This window comes from Bos indicus, chromosome 10 (assembly GCF_029378745.1).
Source record: "Bos indicus isolate NIAB-ARS_2022 breed Sahiwal x Tharparkar chromosome 10, NIAB-ARS_B.indTharparkar_mat_pri_1.0, whole genome shotgun sequence".
Taxonomy (NCBI): domain Eukaryota; kingdom Metazoa; phylum Chordata; class Mammalia; order Artiodactyla; family Bovidae; genus Bos; species Bos indicus.
Window position 1 is genome coordinate 2,907,923 of NC_091769.1, and position 18,077 is coordinate 2,925,999.

The following is an 18,077-nucleotide window of genomic DNA, read 5'->3' on the forward strand; positions in this document are numbered from 1 at the left end:
AAAAACACACACACACACACATTTTTATGTTGAAATCATCATAGACTCACAAGTAGCTGCAAAAATAGTGTAGAAATAGCTGCCTATATTTCATCTTGCATCCCTCAAAGATAATAACTTGTATAAGCACAGTGCAATATCAAAACCGCAAAACTGATTTTGGTGCAATACTACAGATCTTACTGAGTTTTCACTGTTTTACATACATTCCTCTGTGTGTGTGAGTCTGTGCATTTTTTTTCTGTGTATAGAGTTCTGTAGCTACCACCACAATCAAGAATTGTTCCATCAACTCCAAGGAACTCCTTTCTGCTATCCTTTTACATCCCACCCACTCTAACAACCACTAACAACTAACAACTCCCGCTAGCCGAGAATTTTATCATTTTGAAGATGTTATTTAAATGGAATTACTTTTGAGACTGATTTTTTCCCTAAGCATAATGCTCTTAAGAACAGTTTGTTGCATATATAAGTAGGGTGTTCATTATGTGGATGTGCTAGAATTTGTTCTGATCTGAAAGGACATTTGGGTTGTTTTCAATTTTTGCTTTTATAAATAAAGCTTCCATGAAGATTTACACACAGCTTTTTATTTTATTTAATTTTTTGGTGTGTGTTAATAGAAGTTTTCATCTCTTTGGATTAAATGCCCAAGGATGTGATTTCTGGGTCATATAGTTAATGTTTAACTTTTTAAAGAGACACCAAACACCTTTCCAGAATGGCCATACCATTTTATATTCTGACCAGCAGTGTACAAGAGTTACAGTTTCTCTGTAACCACCGGCATTTAGAATTATACAACATTTTAAAGCTCTTCTAATAAGTTTATTAGAAAGTTCTTCTAATAAGTGTACTGGTATCTCATTGAAATATCACATTTTCAAAGGATGCATAGAAATGATCAACAAGGGTTATATTGAGGAAAACAATATGAAAGCAAGAGGAAAAATAGACATTTTCCTTGTAACTTTCTATTATGTATTTTTTAGGTGTATATATATTACATTTTGGAGAAGACGATGGCACCCCACTCCAGTACTCTTGCCTGGAAAATCCCATGGATGGAGGAGCCTGGTAGGCTGCAGTCCATGGGGTCGCGAAGAGTCGGACATGACTGAGCGACTTCACTTTCACTTTTTACTTTCATGCATTGGAGAAGGAAATGGCAACCCACTCCAGTGTTCTTGCCTGGAGAATCCCAGGGACAGGGGAGCCTGGTGGGCAGCCGTCTATGGGGTCGCACAGAGTCAGACACGACTGAAGCGACTTAGCAGCAGCAGCAGCAGCAGCAGCATGTTGCATTTAACAGATCAGCAGGATTATGGGTCATTGTCTTATTTTTATCTTTATATTTTTGTTTTCAAATCCATAATCAATGTTTAACAATTCTGATATTTTAAGTTGTCAGAAAACGTCAGCATACCTGTCTCTGTGTTATCATCAGAATTAATGTCAAGGAAACGCTGCAGGCTTCCAATAATGTTGGATGTCCTGGTTTTACATTTCACTGGCTTAACACTCATTTACCCAAACTGAATATAATCATTCCCTTGTGCCTACAAATTTGCCAGACTACATCCTGTACTGGACATGATTCCATTTGTTGTCTTCTGAAGTCACACAAAGCAGAATATATTTTCCTGTTAAATGTCATGCTTAATAGCATTTTGGAATTTAATTGCTTGTCTTTTGTGCAACTGAAAGAGAATGTAGAAAACAAAAAATGTACATTGCCTCCCTTGAAGTCTGTTTGTTTTCCTCACAACAATAATTTTACTTTCAATTTGATCATTTTAAGAGGAACTGGCTTTTTGAGTAAGGTCACATAAGAGTAAATGTGTAGACACTGGTTATTTGTTACCTGAATAATGACTCTTAGGGAGGCCTGCAAACCCTCTCCATCACCAGAGACAGAAAAAAATGAAAATGCTTATTCAAGAACATGAAAGGAGCAGAAATAGAATGAAGTAGGGCCTGACCTGGCAGGGAAAGTGTGTTCTGCTCAGCAGAATCATTTCAGCCACCTTCAGCACCTTTTGACCTGAATGGATTGGTTGTGTGGTAAACCACGCTGATTGTTCACCTGTCAGTGCCCTTCGGGCAAAGACCAGCAGGAACACTCCTAATAATGAAGAGAGAGTCCATTACCCATTGTGACAATGGAGAGCAGTCACCACAGAGAACTACTGGTGTCTTATTAAGAGGATATTGTTGTTGTTCAGTCGCTCAGTCACATCTGACACTTTGCAACCCCATGCACTGCAGCACCACAGGCTTCACTGTCCATTATCAACTCCTGGAACTTGCTCAAACTCATGTCCATCAAGTCAGTGATGCCATCCAACCATCTCACCCTCTGTTGTCCCCTTCTCTTCTTGCTTTCAGTCTTTCCCAGCATCAGGGTCTTTTCCAGTGAGTCAGCTCTTCACATCAGGAGGCCAAAGTATAGGAGTTTCAGCTTCAACATCAGTCCTTCCAATGAATATTCAGATTGATCTCCTTTAGGATGGACTGGTTGGATCTCCTTGCAGTCCAAGGGACTCTCAAGAGTCTTCTCCAACACCACAGTTCAAAAGCATCAATTCTTCAGCGCTCAGCCTTCCTTATGATCCAACTCTCACATCCACACATGACAAAAACCATAGCTTTCACAAGACAGACCTTTGTCGGCAAAGTAATGTCTCTGCTTTTTAATATGCTATCTAGGTTTGCCATAGCTTTTTTTCCCTAAGGAACAAGTGTCTTTTGGTATCATGGCTGCAGTCACCATCTGCAGTGATTTTGGAGCCCAAGAAAATAAAGTCTGTCACTGTTTCCATTGTTTCCCCATCTATTTGCGATGAAGTGATGGGACTGGATGCCGTGATCTTAGTTTTTTGACAGTTGATTTTCCAGCCAGCTTTTTCACCATCCTTGTTCACCCTCATCAAGAGGCTTTTTAGTTCTTCTTTGCTTTCTGAAGCATTCTGACACCATAAGGGTGGTGTCATCTGCATATCTGAGGTTATTGATATTTCTCCTGGCAATTTTGATTCCAGATTGTGCTTCATTCAGCCTGGCATTTCACATATTCTGCATGTATTCTGCATATAAGTTAAGTAAGCAGGGTGACAATTTAGAGCTTGACATACTCCTTTCCCAATTTTGAACCAGTCTGTTGTTCCATGTCAGGTTCTAACTGTTGCTTCTTGACCAGTGTACAGGTTTCTCAGGAGGAAGATAAGGTGGTCTGATAGTCCCATCTCTTGGAGAATTTTCCACAGTTTGTTGTGATCCACACAGTCAAAGGATTTGGCACAGTCAATGAATCAGAAGTAGATGTTCTGGAATTCCTGTGCTTTTTCTATGATCCTACGGATATTGGCAATTTGGTCTCTGGTTCCTCTGCCTTTTCTAAATCCAGCTTGAACATCTGGATGTTCTCAGTTCATGTACTGGATATTAGAAAGAGCATCTTTAGGAAAAGGTTTGGGAGAGGGTCTAAGGAAGCTGGGTTTTTCTATAAGCTGGCTGTCAGAAAGCAGAGACCAATTCTATGGGTATCTAAATCTTATCTGTGGGGAGGGGGAAATAGAATGAGCACAGAGATATGACTGGTAAAGTAGCCATCACTCATCTTAACCAAGAAATGGAGGTGTTTGACATTTTATGGGTGACATTTAATTTTGCCCAGCATCAGGGTCTTTTCCATTGAGTCAGCGCTTCCCATCAGGTGGCCAAAGTGACCTTGATTTTTGTTTCTGCTTTCTGCCTCCCTCACTATCTCCTAAAGTTTTCCCAAGTTCAAATCCACTGAATCGGTGATGCTATCCAACCATCTCATCCTCTGCCTCCTTCTTCTCCTTTTGCCTTTGATCTTTCCCAGCCTCAGGGTCTTTTCTAATGAGGCAGTTCTTTGCCTCAGGTGGCCAAAGTATTGGAGCTTCAGCTTCAGCATCAGTCCTTCCAATGAGTATTCAGGGTTGGTTTCCTTTAAGACTGACCGGTTTGATGTCTTTGCTGTCCAAAGGACTCTCAGGAGTTTTCTCCAGCACTGAAATTCAAAAGCGTCAATTCTTCAGCACTCAAGCTTCTTAGAGTAATCTTGTCTGAGAATTATGAGATTTTGAGATTGTTAATATTCAGTGAATCAATATTATAGACTAAGTGTGGGTACCAGAGCAGCTTCTGAATGTCTATGATTGCTTCTCTGCTTTCTTTATCACATTAATGAAAAAGTTGAAGTCCCCATATCATCATTTGCCATAGGTACCATAGCTTGGTATATGTAATACTCCTATGGTCTAAATGGATTTCATTTACATGCCATAGCTTTTTGACCTGATTTTCAAATATGTTATCATTATTTCAAGGTAAAATGCAAACATAACTTTCCCATCAACCTGGAAGTCAGTCTCTAGAGTCTGTATGATCCAGCCTTCTGCCTCCAGGCTAAGCTACCCATGATGATTGTGAAAATTTGATGCCTTTTCAGCTTCTAATGATCTAACTGAAAGGAAGAAAATTTCCCTGTTGCCCTCAGAAGTCAATAGCCTTCACTCTGACCCACTGAAAATGTTTTCTACTTTATTCCCCATGGAGACACTCTCTCTCTTGCGCAACTGAACTCATTTCCTGAAGCAGGCTTTAGAACTGAGCACTCAAAACCAGAAAAACCTGACCCAAATCTGGCCACCTAACCTGTTTTATTTTGTATGCATTCTGTTTTACAAAGGGGAGGAATTTTATATAAAATTCTCCTTTCACCTGCTTGATGAATCAGAATATTTGGCCACACTGGGCAACAGACTAACTGAATTTGAGCAGCAACTGTTGCTTTAGGTTATCCAGAGAGCGACATGTTCCCCACCACAGCCTACTGCACCACTGCCCTGAATCACTCATGTTTCCTGCTCAGCTTCTTAACGTTTGAGGTGTCAACCTTGGCGTAGAGAACTTTTTTTCTGCTGGTGGTATTTATTTCTCAAAACAGGATATGGATTATAAGGTGGTCTGTGGGGTATATTGTGTCATTCAGTAAACATAATAGACCTTGCTAGAGTGTGAATTGTGCCTTAAGTTTTATAAAACACATTATTTTTATATTAAGGGCAACTTGGATATATTATGAAATGCAATGTGGAGTGGATTTAAAGATCAATCTAGAAATTTTTTAAAAATCCTGCTTCATGTAGCTGCCTCAGGCTACACCCAAGACCAACCCATGAGGTAGTTATGGAGACCTTGATATCTGCCACTGGAGTCACTTTGGTGGAAAAGTTACAGAAAAGCAGTACTAATATAATCATTTCAAGTTTGTATTTTTGCAGACTTTCAGAATGTCATGGAGTTTCTGAAATGTAAGGAAATTTAATTATTAGATAACCTTTAGTTAGCTAGTTTATTAGGGGTATGAAAAATACTAATACATAAAGCGACTCTGGGCAGACAGAACCCAGATAACCAGATTTCCAGTTTTGTTCTATTTGAAATGTATAATTGCTGACCATAATAGCAAAAGAATTAAAGCTAAATTATATAGTATTGCTACCTTTTTGGTTTAATACTTCTCTTGTTACTTACAGAATAGCAGATTGAAAACTTATCTCTCAAAGAAATTCAAAAGTCTTCCTTGCTGCTGCTGCTGCTGCTAAGTCACTTCAGTCGTGTCCGACCCTGTGCGACCCCATAGACGGCAGCCCACCAGGCTCCCCTGTCCCTGGGATTCTCCGGGCAAGAACACTGGAGTGGGTTGCCATTTCCTTCTCCAATGCATGAAAGTGAAAAGTGAAAGTGAAGTCGCTCAGTCGTGTCTGACTCCTAGCACCCCCATGGACTGCAGCCCACCAGGCTCCTCCGCCCATGGGATTTGCCAAGCAAGAGTACTAGAGTGGGGTGCCATTGCCTTCTCCGAAAGTCTTCCCTAATGTAATATAAAAATAGTTTCTAATGACATAGAAGATAAATAATCTCAGGTAAGACTCATATGAAATTTGCAGGCTACACTAGTTTATATAGACTGACACCTTTAGACAGTTTTAACTCTACAATGCTTTGAAGCACAGTAGTTGTGGCAGATGGAGAGAGACAAAATATTGCAAGTCAAAAATGAATCTTAGTTTTCAAATGTGACTTGTGATATATTCCTCATCTTTGTATAATGAAAATGGCATAATTACAGATCAAACATCATGCTTCTGATTTAATGCATTTGTGTTTCCCTTTATTAATAGTCTCTCTTTTTTGCTTTTAATTGAAGTATAGTTTACATATAATACCATATTAGTTTCAGGTGTGTAACTGTGAGTCAACATTTGTATACATTACAAATGACCACCACAATCAGTTTAGTAACCATCTGTCACCATACAAGTTATTAGAATATTACTGACTGTATTCCTTTACTTTACATTAGATCCCCATGACCTATTTATTTTATAACTGTGGGTTTATACCTCTTACACTCCACCTATTTCACCCAAGTCCTCAAACTGCCTCTTCTGCAACCACCAGTTATTCTGTGAGTCTTTTTCTGTTTTGTTTGTTCTGTATTTTAGATTTCACATATTAGTGAGATCACATGGTATTTGTCTTTCTCTGGCTTCTATAAGTCCATCCATGCTGTTGCTGTTGTAAAGATTTCATTGCTTTTTATGACTGAGTAAATATTCCATTGTATAATGTAACCACATACTCTTTATCCATTCATCCATCTGTGGACACTTGGGTTGCTTCTGTATCTTGGCTATTGTAAATATATTGCAGTGAACTGGAGGGTGTACATATCATTTCTGATTAACATTAGGGGTCTACTCTGTGTGGGCTGCCTGCACACACCTGGTATGGTTGCTGCTGGTAGACGTGATCGGCTCCCAGGTTGGCTGGCTTTGAAGCTTGCACGTGATTGTGGCGGGTGTCCTGGTGGGCAGGACTTGTCCTCAGTCTGGTTAGCTAGGAGGCCTGGCCAAGACTACTGCAGGTGCAGGGATGCACAGGGCCGCTACTCCGTGTAAGTGGCTGTGATGCCTGGCTGCAACTGTTGTGGTGGCCTTGCTGGAGTGCGAGGCTGGGCCCCGGAAGTGAAAGCTGTTTTAGAGGCAGTGCTGGTCAGGACCACCTGCTGGGTCGGGCAGAGCAAGTTTGGAGGAACCTTGGTGCTGGCTGAGATGCACTGCGGAGTGAGGCTGGGTAGAAGTTGCTTTGGAGGGGTTAGCCCAGGTGGATGGGTTAAACCTGGGTTAACCCAACTGGATGGGTTACATCCAGCTTTCCTGGATGTAAGCTCTGCTAATTTTCATAGCCAGACTTTATGGGGGCTCATCTTCCTGGTGCAGGTAGGCCTGCACATGGGCCTCAGACTCCTCACTCCTCAGTGGGGACCTCCAAGCTTGTGATATCCCTCTAGTGTATGGGTCACCACACCACAGGTGTCAGTTCAAACTATACCACATCTCTGCCTTGTCCTACCCATCTCGATATAGCCTTTTCTTTATATCCTTAGTTGTAGAACTGTTTTGGTAGTCTCCAGGTTATTTGGGCTTCCTAGGTGGCTCAGTGGTAAAGAATCCACCTGCCAATGCAGGAGATGCAGGAGATGTGGGTTCAATCCCTGTTTTGGGAAGATCCTCTGGAGTAGGAAATGGCAACCTACTCCAGTATTCTTGCCTGGAGAATCCCATGGACAGAGCAGCGTGGCAGGCTACTGTCCATAGGGTTGCAAAGAGTTGGACGCACCTGAGCAACTGGGCATGCTCACATGCAGTCATTCACACAGATAGTTGTTCTATGTGAAGTTGTGGTTTGGTGTGTCCATGGCAGAAGGTACACTCAGGATCTTCCTACTCTTCCATTGTTTTTCTTTTAACTGAGGTAGAGTTGATGTCAGTACCTCAGATATGCAGATGACACCACCCTTATGGCAGAAAGTGAAGAGGAACGAAAGAGCCTCTTAATGAAAGTGAAAGAGGAAAGTGAAAAAGCTGGCTGAAAACTCAACATTCAAAAAACAAAGATCATGGCATCTGGTCTCATCGCTTCATGGCTAATAGATGGGCAAACAATGGAAACAGTGACAGGCTTTATTTTCTTGGGCTCCAGAATCATTGCAGATGTTGACTGCAGCCATGAAATTAAAAGACTCTTTGGAAGAAAGGCTATGACCAACCTAGACAGCATATTAAAAAGCCAAGACATTACTTTGCTGACAAAGATCCATAGAGTCAAAGCTATGGTTTTTCCACTAGTCATGGATGGATCTAAGAGTCGGACCAAAAAGAAAGCTGAGCATCGAAGTATTGATGCTTTTGAACTGTGGTGTTGGAGAAGACTCTTGACAGTCCCTTGGACAGAAAGGAGATCCAACCAGCCCATCCTAAAGGAAATGAGTCCTAAATATTCATTGGAAGGACTGATACTGAAGCTGAAGCTCCAATACTTTGGCCAGCTGATGCAAAGAGCTGACTCATTAGAAAAGACCCTGATGCTGGGAAAGATTGAAGGTAGGAGAAGGGGGTGACAGAGGATGAGATGGTTGGATGGCATCACCGACTTGATGGACGTGCGTTTGAGCATGCTCCAGGTGTTGGTGATGGACAGGGAAGCCTGGCATGTTGCAGCCCTTGGGGTCGCAAAGAGTTGAATACGACTGAGCAACTGAACTGAATCACTTTGCTGAATAGCAGAAATTAACACAGCATTGTACATCAATTATCAGTTCAGTTCAGTCATATGTATTTGTGGTTTTGTGTGTGTGCATGCTGAGTCACTTCAGTCATGTCTGACTCTATGTGACCCTATGCACTATAATTGATGAGGTCCTCTGTTCAAGGGGTTCTCCAAGCAAGAATACTGGAGTGGGTTGCCCTACTCTCCTCCAAGCAGTCTTCCTGACCCAGGGGTCAAACCTGAGTCTCTTACATCTCCTGCACAGTCAGGTAGGTTCTTTACCACAAGTGCCACCTGGGAAGCCCTACACACACAGACATATACACTTATACACTTATGTGTACATATATATGTATGACAACATATATGTGCACACTTATGTATACATATGTGTATATGTATGACAATATATAGTATATGTGTGTATATATATTATATATATATTCTTTTTTATATTCTTTCCTATTGATTGGGAACCTATTAGTTATCTCCTGAAACCTATTCCTGTTACAGTTGATTAGATTGCATTTGCTTACCTACAGTTGAATAGTAACTGGTAAAATTTTGCACAAATGTTACAACAGAAGGAATTTTATAGCATATTTGAGTCTTTGGAATCTGAAGTTTGACTTATAGAAGGAGTTAACTGATCTCAGAGGAGCAACTGTGAGCCATACTTGAATAATTTATTTTTCAACAAATATCCAATGGCGGCTTCTTTTCCAAAAGCCTTTAGTTATTTATATCAGCTTCTGTGGTGGATCATAATTTCTTTAATTTGTTTCAAAATAAAATGATTAATAACTATTGCCGAAAATATATGATGCATAAATATATTTCACATCGTATGCAACTTTGAAACTTACATATTCTTTGTTACTGGTTCTACATTAAAAGTGTAGTTGCTATAATAATTTTGCTTGAAGAATAGTCAGTGTTTGCTTTTTTTTAAAAAAAAAAATGAAGGCAATGGTATCACTCTTGGCTGGATAGGAGCTCTAGGAACTTACTAGATCCAAACATAGAAGTTACCTTTTATAGGTCACAGTGGTTCAATATTAGTATTTTCATATGGTTTAACCTCAACTCTCCAGTTGCCTTACTTGTCATATTTGTAGCACCTGGAGGAAAACTTTCATTCCACATATATAAGAACAACCTCATGATCTCTTGCAAAGCTGCTTTCCCTCGTTAGGAGATGCACCTTGTCCATTCCATTCAGTAAGCTGGAAACCTGCGCCCCCTCTTTTACACCCGAAGCTGTGAAATTTTGTTCATGTCTCTGTTTGGCATGGCATTCTGTGCCCAGCCACTGTAGCTCCCTGTCATTTTCCCAGACCAGGGTGTACGGTATTTCCTGCTACCAGCAATCCTCTGTACGTACTTCACTCTCTACTTCAAACACTGTGTACATAATCACTTCTCTCCTTTACCACTAATCATTCAGTTTTAGTACCTTGGGAAAGCCTTTATGTTTGCATTGACATATATCAGACTCTTTTTAACATCTCTCTGGGAACTGTGTTTTTTTTTTTTTTTTTAATTTCTGTTTGCCTCAATTTTTAAAAGGTATTTAGTGGTATTCTTCACATAAAATAAAATTTGTTCTTCTCATTTGACTGGTTTGTTGAGTTTTGCCAAATGTATAACCACCACTGTAATCAAAATATGTAACGTTTTCATCAACACAAAAAGTGACCCCTTTGCAGTCAGTCTCCTCTCCTGTCCTTCAGCCTCTGATAATCATTGGTATGATTTCCATCCCTATGGTTTTGGTTTTTCCAGAAGGTCACATAGAGAAAGCATATAGTATATCACTTTTACTGTCCAGCTTCTTTTACTTAGCATAATAGTCTTGAGATTCATTTGTATTTTTACATGTATCAATATTTCATCCTTTTATTTCTGATTAAAATTCCATTGCATGGTATACTACAGTTTGCTTATCCATTCAATTCATTTATTTGTTGTTACACATTTGGATTGTTTCTAGATTCCAACTGTTAGAACCAAGCTGCTGTAAGCATTCACAAAAAAGTATTTGTATGGACATATGTTTTCATTTCTCTGGATAAATACCCACAAGAGGAATTGTTGACTCATATGGTAAATGTATATTCATCCTCATGTGAAATTAGCAATCTCTTTTCTATACAGGTTATACTATTATCCTATTTTGTACTTCTACCAACAGTAGATGAGAATTCTAGTTGCTCTGCACCCTTACCAGTGACTGGCATCATAGTTCTTTTAAAAATTTAGCCATTTTAGCGGTGTAGTGATATTTTGTTGTGGTTATTAATTTGTGTTTTCCTAATGGGTAATGCTGTTCATTAATTTTCATGTACTTATTGGCATTTGTATCACTTCACTAATGGGTAATGATGTTCATTATTTTTCATGTACTTACTGGCCTTTGTATACTTTCTTTGGTTAAGTATTTGTTCACATCTTCTGTTCATTTTTCAGTTGTTGTCTTCTTACTGATGCATTGTAAAAGTTTTTAAAAAATATATTCTGGATACAGGTTTATATTTTTAAGTTAGATATCTGTTTTTTCAAACTCTTTTACAAAGTTGTCTATTTTACATCCCTGCCAGTAGTACATAAGAGTGCTTATAACTCAATGTCTTCATCAAAACTTGCTATAGTCACTCTTAATTTTAACCATTCTAATAGTTGTGTGTGTGTGTTTAATAGGCTTCATTTTTTAGAACAGCTTTTGATTGACTGAAAAATTTTGATTTACTGAAATACAGGAAGGTTCCATATACTGTGCACCCAGTTTCTCCTATTAGTAATGCCTTATACTAGTATAGCACATTTGCTACAATAATGACTATATTGAATATATTATCATTAACCAAAGTCCATAATTTATGTAGATTTCCTTATTTAGATTTATTTATTTATTATCCCTTTATTTAGATTTTCCTAGACTCTTTCCCAGAATCTTTCCCAGATTCTAGGATGCTGTGTAGAATAACAAATTATATTAAGTTGTCATAAATCCTTAGGCTCCTTTTGGTTGTGAAATTTTTTTCCATTGTGTTTTTAGTTTGTACTTTTCTAATAATTAGTGATATTGAACATATTTTCATATGCTCACTTGCATATGGGTATTTTCTTTGGTAAAGTGTCTATTCAAATCTTTTCTGATTTTTGTTATTTTTCTGCAGTTTTGAGAGTTTTGAGAGATTTTGTTAAATATTCTGGCTACAAGTTTTAAATATATATATACTGCTTAGTCACTTCAGTTATGTCCAACTCTGGGCTCCTCTGTCCATGGAGATTCTCCAGGCCAAGAATATTGGAGTGGGTTACCAAGCCCTCCTCCAGGGGATCTTCCCAACCTAGGAATTGAACCCAGATCTCCCTCATTGCAGGCAGATTCTTTACCATGTTCAGTTCAGTTCAGTTCAGTTCAGTCCCTCAGTCATGTCCGACTCTTTGCAACCCCATGAACCACAGCACTCCAGGCCTCCCTGTCCATCACCAATGACAGAGTCCACCCAAACCCATGTCCACTGAGTCGGTGATGCCATCCAGCCATCTCATCCTCTGTCATCCCCTTCATCTCCTGCCCTCAATCTTTCCCAGCATCAGGGTCTTTTCCAATGAGTCAGCTCTTTGCATGAGGTGGCCAAAGTATTGGAGTTTCAGCTTCAACATCAGTCCTTCCAGTGAACACTGGTTGGACCTCCTTGCAGTCCAAGGGATTCTCAAGAGTCTTCTCCAACACCACAGTTCAAAAGCATCAATTCTCTGGTGCTCAGCTTTCTTTATAGTCCAACTCTCACATCCATACATGACTACTGGAAAAACCATAGCCTTGACTAGACGGACCTTTGCTGGCAAAGTAACGTCTCTGCTTTTTAATATGCTGTCTAGGTTGGTCATAACTTTCCTTCCAAGGAGTAAGCGTCTTTTAATTTCATGGCTGCAGTCACCATCTGCAGTGATTTTGGAGCCCAGAAAAATAAAGTCTGACACTGTTTCCACTGTTTCCCCACCTATTTCCCATGAAGTGATTGGACCAGATGCCATGATCTTAGTTTTCTGAATGTTGAGCTTTAAGCCAACTTTTTCACTCCGCTCTTTCACTTTCATCAAGAGGATTTTTAGTTCTTCTTCACTTTCTGCCATAAGGGTGGTGTCATCTGTGTATCTGAGGTTATTGATGTTTCTCCTGGCAATCTTGATTCCAGCTTGTGCTTTCTCCAGCCCAGTGTTTCTCATGATGTACTTAGTCTGCATAGAAGTTAAATAAGCAGGGTGACAATATACAGCCTTGACGTACTCCTTTTCCTATTTGGAACCAGTCTGTTGTTCCATGTACAGTTCTAACTGGACAGTTCTAACTGTTGCTTCCCGACCTGCATACAGGTTTCTCAAAAGGCAGGTCAGGTGGTCTGGTATTCCCATCTCTTTCAGAATTTTCCATGGTTTATTGTGATCCACATAGTCAAAGGCTTTGGCATAGTCAATCAAGCAGAAATAGATATTTTTCTGGAACTCTCTTGCTTTTTCAATGATCCAGCAGATGTTGGCAATGTGATCTCTGGTTCCTCTGCCTTTTCTAAAACCAGCTTGAACATCTGGAAGTTCACAGTTCACATATTACTGAAGCTTGGCTTGGAGAATTTTAAGCGTCACTTTACTAGCATGTGAGATGAGTGCAATTGTGGGGTAGCTTGAGCATTCTTTGGCATTGCCTTTCTTTGGGACTGGAATGAAAACTGACCTTTTCCAGTCCTGTAGTCACTGCTGAGTTTTCCAAATGTGCTAGCATATTGAGTGCAGCACTTTCGCAGCGTCATCTTTCAAGATTCGAAATAGCTCAACCGGAATTCCATCACCTCCACTAGCTTTGTTCATAGTGATGCTTCCTAAGGCCCACTTGGCTTCACATTCTAGGATGCCTGGTTCTAGGTGAGTGATTACACCATCGTGATTATTTGGGTCATGAAGATCTTTTTTGTGCAGTTCTGTGTATTCTTACCACCTCTTCTTAATATCTTCTGCTTCTGTTAGGTCCATACCATTTCTGTCCTTTATTAAGCCCATCTTGGCATGAAATGTTCCCTTGGTATCTCTAATATTCTTGAAGAAATCTCTAGTCTTTCCCATTCTATTGTTTTCCTCTATTTCTTTTCATTGATCGCTGAGGAAGGCTTTCTTATCTTTCCTTGCTATTTTTTGGAATTCTGCATTCAGATGCTTATATCTTTCCTTTTCTCCTTTGCTTTTCATTTCCCTTCTTATCATAGCTATTTTTAAGGCCTCCTCAGACAGCCATTTTGCTTTTTTGCATTTCTTTTTCTTGGGGATAATCTTGATTCCTGTCTCCTGTACAATGTCACGTACCTCTGTCCATAGTTCATCAGGCACTCTGTTTATCAGATCTAGTCCCTTAAATCTATTTCTTCAGTTCAGTTCAGTTCAGTTGCTCAGTCGTGTCCGACTCTTTGAGACCCCACGAATCGCAGCACGCCAGGCCTCCCTGTCCATCACCAACTCCCGGAGTTCACTCAGACTCACGTCCGTCGAGTCAGTGATGCCATCCAGCCATCTCATCCTCTGTCATCCCCTTCTCCTCCTGCCCCCAATCCCTCCCAGCATCAGAGTCTTTTCCAATGATCAACTCTTTGCATGAGGGTGGCCGAAGTACTGGAGTTTCAGCTTTCGCATCATTCCTTCCAAAGAAATCCCAGGACTGATATACTTCAGAACGGACTGGTCGGATCTCCTTGCAGTCCAAGGGACTCTCAAGTGTCTTCTCCAACACCACAGTTCAAAAGCATCAATTCTTCGGCACTCAGCCTTCTTCACAGTCCAACTCTCACATCCATACATGACCACAGGGAAAACCATAGCCTTGACTAGACGGACCTTTGTTGGCAAAGTAATGTCTCTGCTTTTGAATATGCTATCTAGGTTGGTCATAACTTTCCTTCCAAGGAGTAAGCGTCTTTTAATTTCATGGCTGCAGTCACCATCTGCAGTGATTTAGCCCCTGGTAAAGAATCTGCCTACTAATGCAGGAGACACAAGAGACACAAGTTTGATCCCTGGGTAGGGAAGGTCCCCTGGAAGAGGAAATAGCAACCCCCTCCAGTATTCTTTCCTGGAAAGTCCTATGGACAAAGGAACCTGGTGGACTACAGCCCTTGGGATCGCAAAGAGTCACACATGACTTAGCAACTGAGTGCACGGGCTAATGCAAACACACACGTATATATATACATATATTTATATGTATATATACTTTTTTACAAATCTTTACTCCCAGTCTGCGGTTTGTGGCTTGTCTTTCCACTTCCTGAACAGTATCTTTTAAAGAGCAAAATTTACAGTTTTGGTGAGGACCAGTTTATCACTATTTTCTTTGTATGGTTTATGCTTTTTGTGACTTTTCAAGAAATCTTGGTCTAACTTAAGGTTAAAAACAATTTTCTCCTATGTTTGTTCTATAATCTTTATAGTTCAAATTTTTACATTTAAATTTTTGGAAGTTTATTAATAATCTACATAACAGTTTGATTTTGACTTTTTGCAATTGAACATTTTAGATTAATTTTAAAATCACTCAAATAAAATATATAAAATATAACATATACATTTAATATATTTAAATTTTTCAGTGACTCAGTATTCTTTCTTTTGCACCTCTCAGTTATTGGATTGCCTATAATGCTAAAAGTTATTTGCATATCAACATTACAATTCAATTTCTTTTTGAAGTGTGCATATATTGTTTCTTAATCACAGTTCCTTGGTTGAAAGCAATAGAAGCCAGAAGCCAACTCTGCTTCTATTAGCTAAACAGGTGACTTACTGGAAGACTATGAAAGAGCTGAAGAACCTGGCTTTATACAGAAGGAACTAATTAACTTTAAAAGGTCTTGGAGGTAAGAACTTGCTTCATCATTTCCACTGTAACAAATGACCTGAAACCATCTCATTATCTGGGTGGGGTAGGATTGGAGGAATCATCTTTTGGCTGCTGGTTCTGCTGCTAAGTTGTTTCAGTTGTGTCCGACTCTGTGAGACCCCATAGATGGCAGCCCACCAGGCTCCGCCATCCCTGGGATTCTCCAGGCAAGAACACTGGAGTGGGTTGCCATTTCCTTCTCCAATGCATGAAAGTGAAAAGTGAAAGTGAAGTTGCTCAGTTGTGTCTGACTCTTCGCAACCCCATGGACTGCAGCCTACCATGGGATTTTCCAGGCAAGAGTATTGGATTTGGGTGCCGTTGCCTTCTCCGATCCCTTGGCTACTTGCCTCAAAATTAAAACTGAAGTCTAGCAGGGGTCTGGGAATGAAAATTGTCAATTGGCTTAGCTTGTTGAGTGGGTCATATGTTCACTTAATGACTGGGAAAGATGTTCCAATCAATAGCTCTATCAGACTGTATTCAGTGGGCTAGGGTCCTTTCCTACAATGAATTTTGGGTGCTAATATTTAAAGGAGGCTTGGATTCTGGGAAGCCTCCAGCAACAGATGTTCTTTCTATATGACGTGTTGCCTTGAAACTCTCCTTGCAGCTATGTATGTGTTTGTATGTATTTTATCCCATATGCAGAAACAAAAATGATGTGTAAATAGGTGTATCTGTCTGAATGAAGTCATCAGTCTGGCCCAGATTTGTTGCTGAAAAACCAATTAGTAGTTCAGACTTAAGAGAGAAAATATATAGTGTTAGAAAGAAATGGGATCCAGGACAACTGTATTCTAGTTTTCTCTGAATATTAACTAGCTGTGGGATTTTGACAAATCATTTAATTTGTTTGCATCTCAGTTTGCTTAATTATAGAATAAAATTATTAAACTACATTATGCCTATGGATCTTCCTGCTCTAAACTCTGTAGTTCTAAGGATATGATCTATGTAAATATTAGCTGTTCTTGTGTTAAAAAAACAGTAGTTACAACAAGACAACTGCATACACAGAGACATACATACATAGGTGTGCTAGTTTGGCAGACAAAGTATAGGAAGCCTAGTTAAATTTGAATTTCAGATAAACAATAGATAATCTTACACATAATAAATTTTATCTGTTTTTATCTGAAATCAAATTTTACTGGGTGTTCTGTATTTTTACTTGCTAAATCTGGCTGCCCTAAGACATACACATGCACACAGAACAACAAACAGGAGGAATTACTTGGATTAGCACTGTGTATGCAGCTCATTCTTTTTTTTTTTTTAGTTTAATGTTTATTTTATTTTTTTGTTTTTTAATTTAAATTTATTTATTTTAATTGGAGGCTAATTACTTTACAATATTGTATTGGTTTTGCATTCTTAATTTAATCTATAGCAGCTTCAGTGTATTTTTTCAACTGAACTCAAGAGGTTTTCTAGATGAGATAAAACCCTGTTCTTCCATTAAAGGACAATTTTGATTTAGTTGCTTTCGAGAAATAATTTTCTTATTGAATGTCATGAATGAATTTGTTAAATGTGCTATCATCTACAAGCTCATGCTAGTTTTTCACCTGGGCAGAGAAGTATTTTTCTAAGCAGCTTACTGGGTTGCTGATTAAATGAGTATTTTGCCTTGTTGAGAGTTGAGGTTGACTCTATCAATAAAACCCATTGGCTTTTTAAATCTCCTTTGCTTTGTACTCCTGTACCCATTAATCACACAGAAGTTGCTTATCAATCATCATCTTGGCTTTGATAGATACTTTATGTAATAAGTCTGGACCTTCAGCACTGAGTAATCACTTGGGAATTCCTGCTTACGAAGGTTCAATAACTATACAACAGTGAGACTGTTGATATATGATCTCTTTTGCTTTCATACTTTCCCCACTACCTGTACCAAAATGACAGAATATCTTTATTCTGTCTTTGTAATTTGCGATTGCTTATTTTAACTTTGACACATGATGCATGCAGCTTAATTTGAACAAGGACTTCTCATTTGTAAGCCCTATTGCAGGTATTCGAGGGCATACATGCTTTGAAAGGCAGAACTTACTGATGAGAGTACTTTCTCTTTTGTTATAGCTCTAATATGGAAAATTAGTTTAGTAGTATCTCTTAACAATCTGTGGCTTTGCTGTCAGAAAAGGTACTAGTATAAAACTAAAGTGGTAGAGTGATAAAAGAAATGACCACAAATGAAAACCACTTGTTTGTATTGAAATTCAAGTGAAAAGTAAATAAACTTTGAGAAAGTGATGTGAAGATTTTATGAATCATATAAAATAAAATTTCCTAGTAGTTTGATAGGTAAATTGAAAATCCTACAATTCTGTCATTAAATTTATTTCTGAAAATCATGCCTGGGGTAAAATGCTGAGTCTCATATTCATAAATTTCCTAAATATATTGAGTAAAATAGATTTCTTACTTATCTAAACTTCTTCCCAGTCTAGGAACAGCTTTTTATTACATATTCTTTGGAGGCCTA

General features: G+C 39.1%; 2 long non-coding RNA genes across 2 annotated transcripts in view; one reads left to right on the forward strand and one right to left on the reverse strand.

Moving 5' to 3' along the window:
- LOC109564441 (uncharacterized) overlaps positions 1–5,637 on the reverse strand; it is a 13,989-nt gene extending 8,352 nt beyond the window's left edge. The window contains exon 1 of the long non-coding RNA XR_002181494.2: positions 5,569–5,637. This is a non-coding gene — a long non-coding RNA (uncharacterized lncRNA). The remainder of the gene's footprint in view (positions 1–5,568) is intronic.
- The window catches only part of LOC139185181 (uncharacterized), a 187,176-nt gene extending 172,132 nt beyond the window's left edge, over positions 1–15,044 (forward strand). The window contains exon 3 of the long non-coding RNA XR_011568701.1: positions 5,571–15,044. This is a non-coding gene — a long non-coding RNA (uncharacterized lncRNA). The remainder of the gene's footprint in view (positions 1–5,570) is intronic.
- The last annotated feature ends 3,033 nt before the right edge of the window (positions 15,045–18,077 follow it).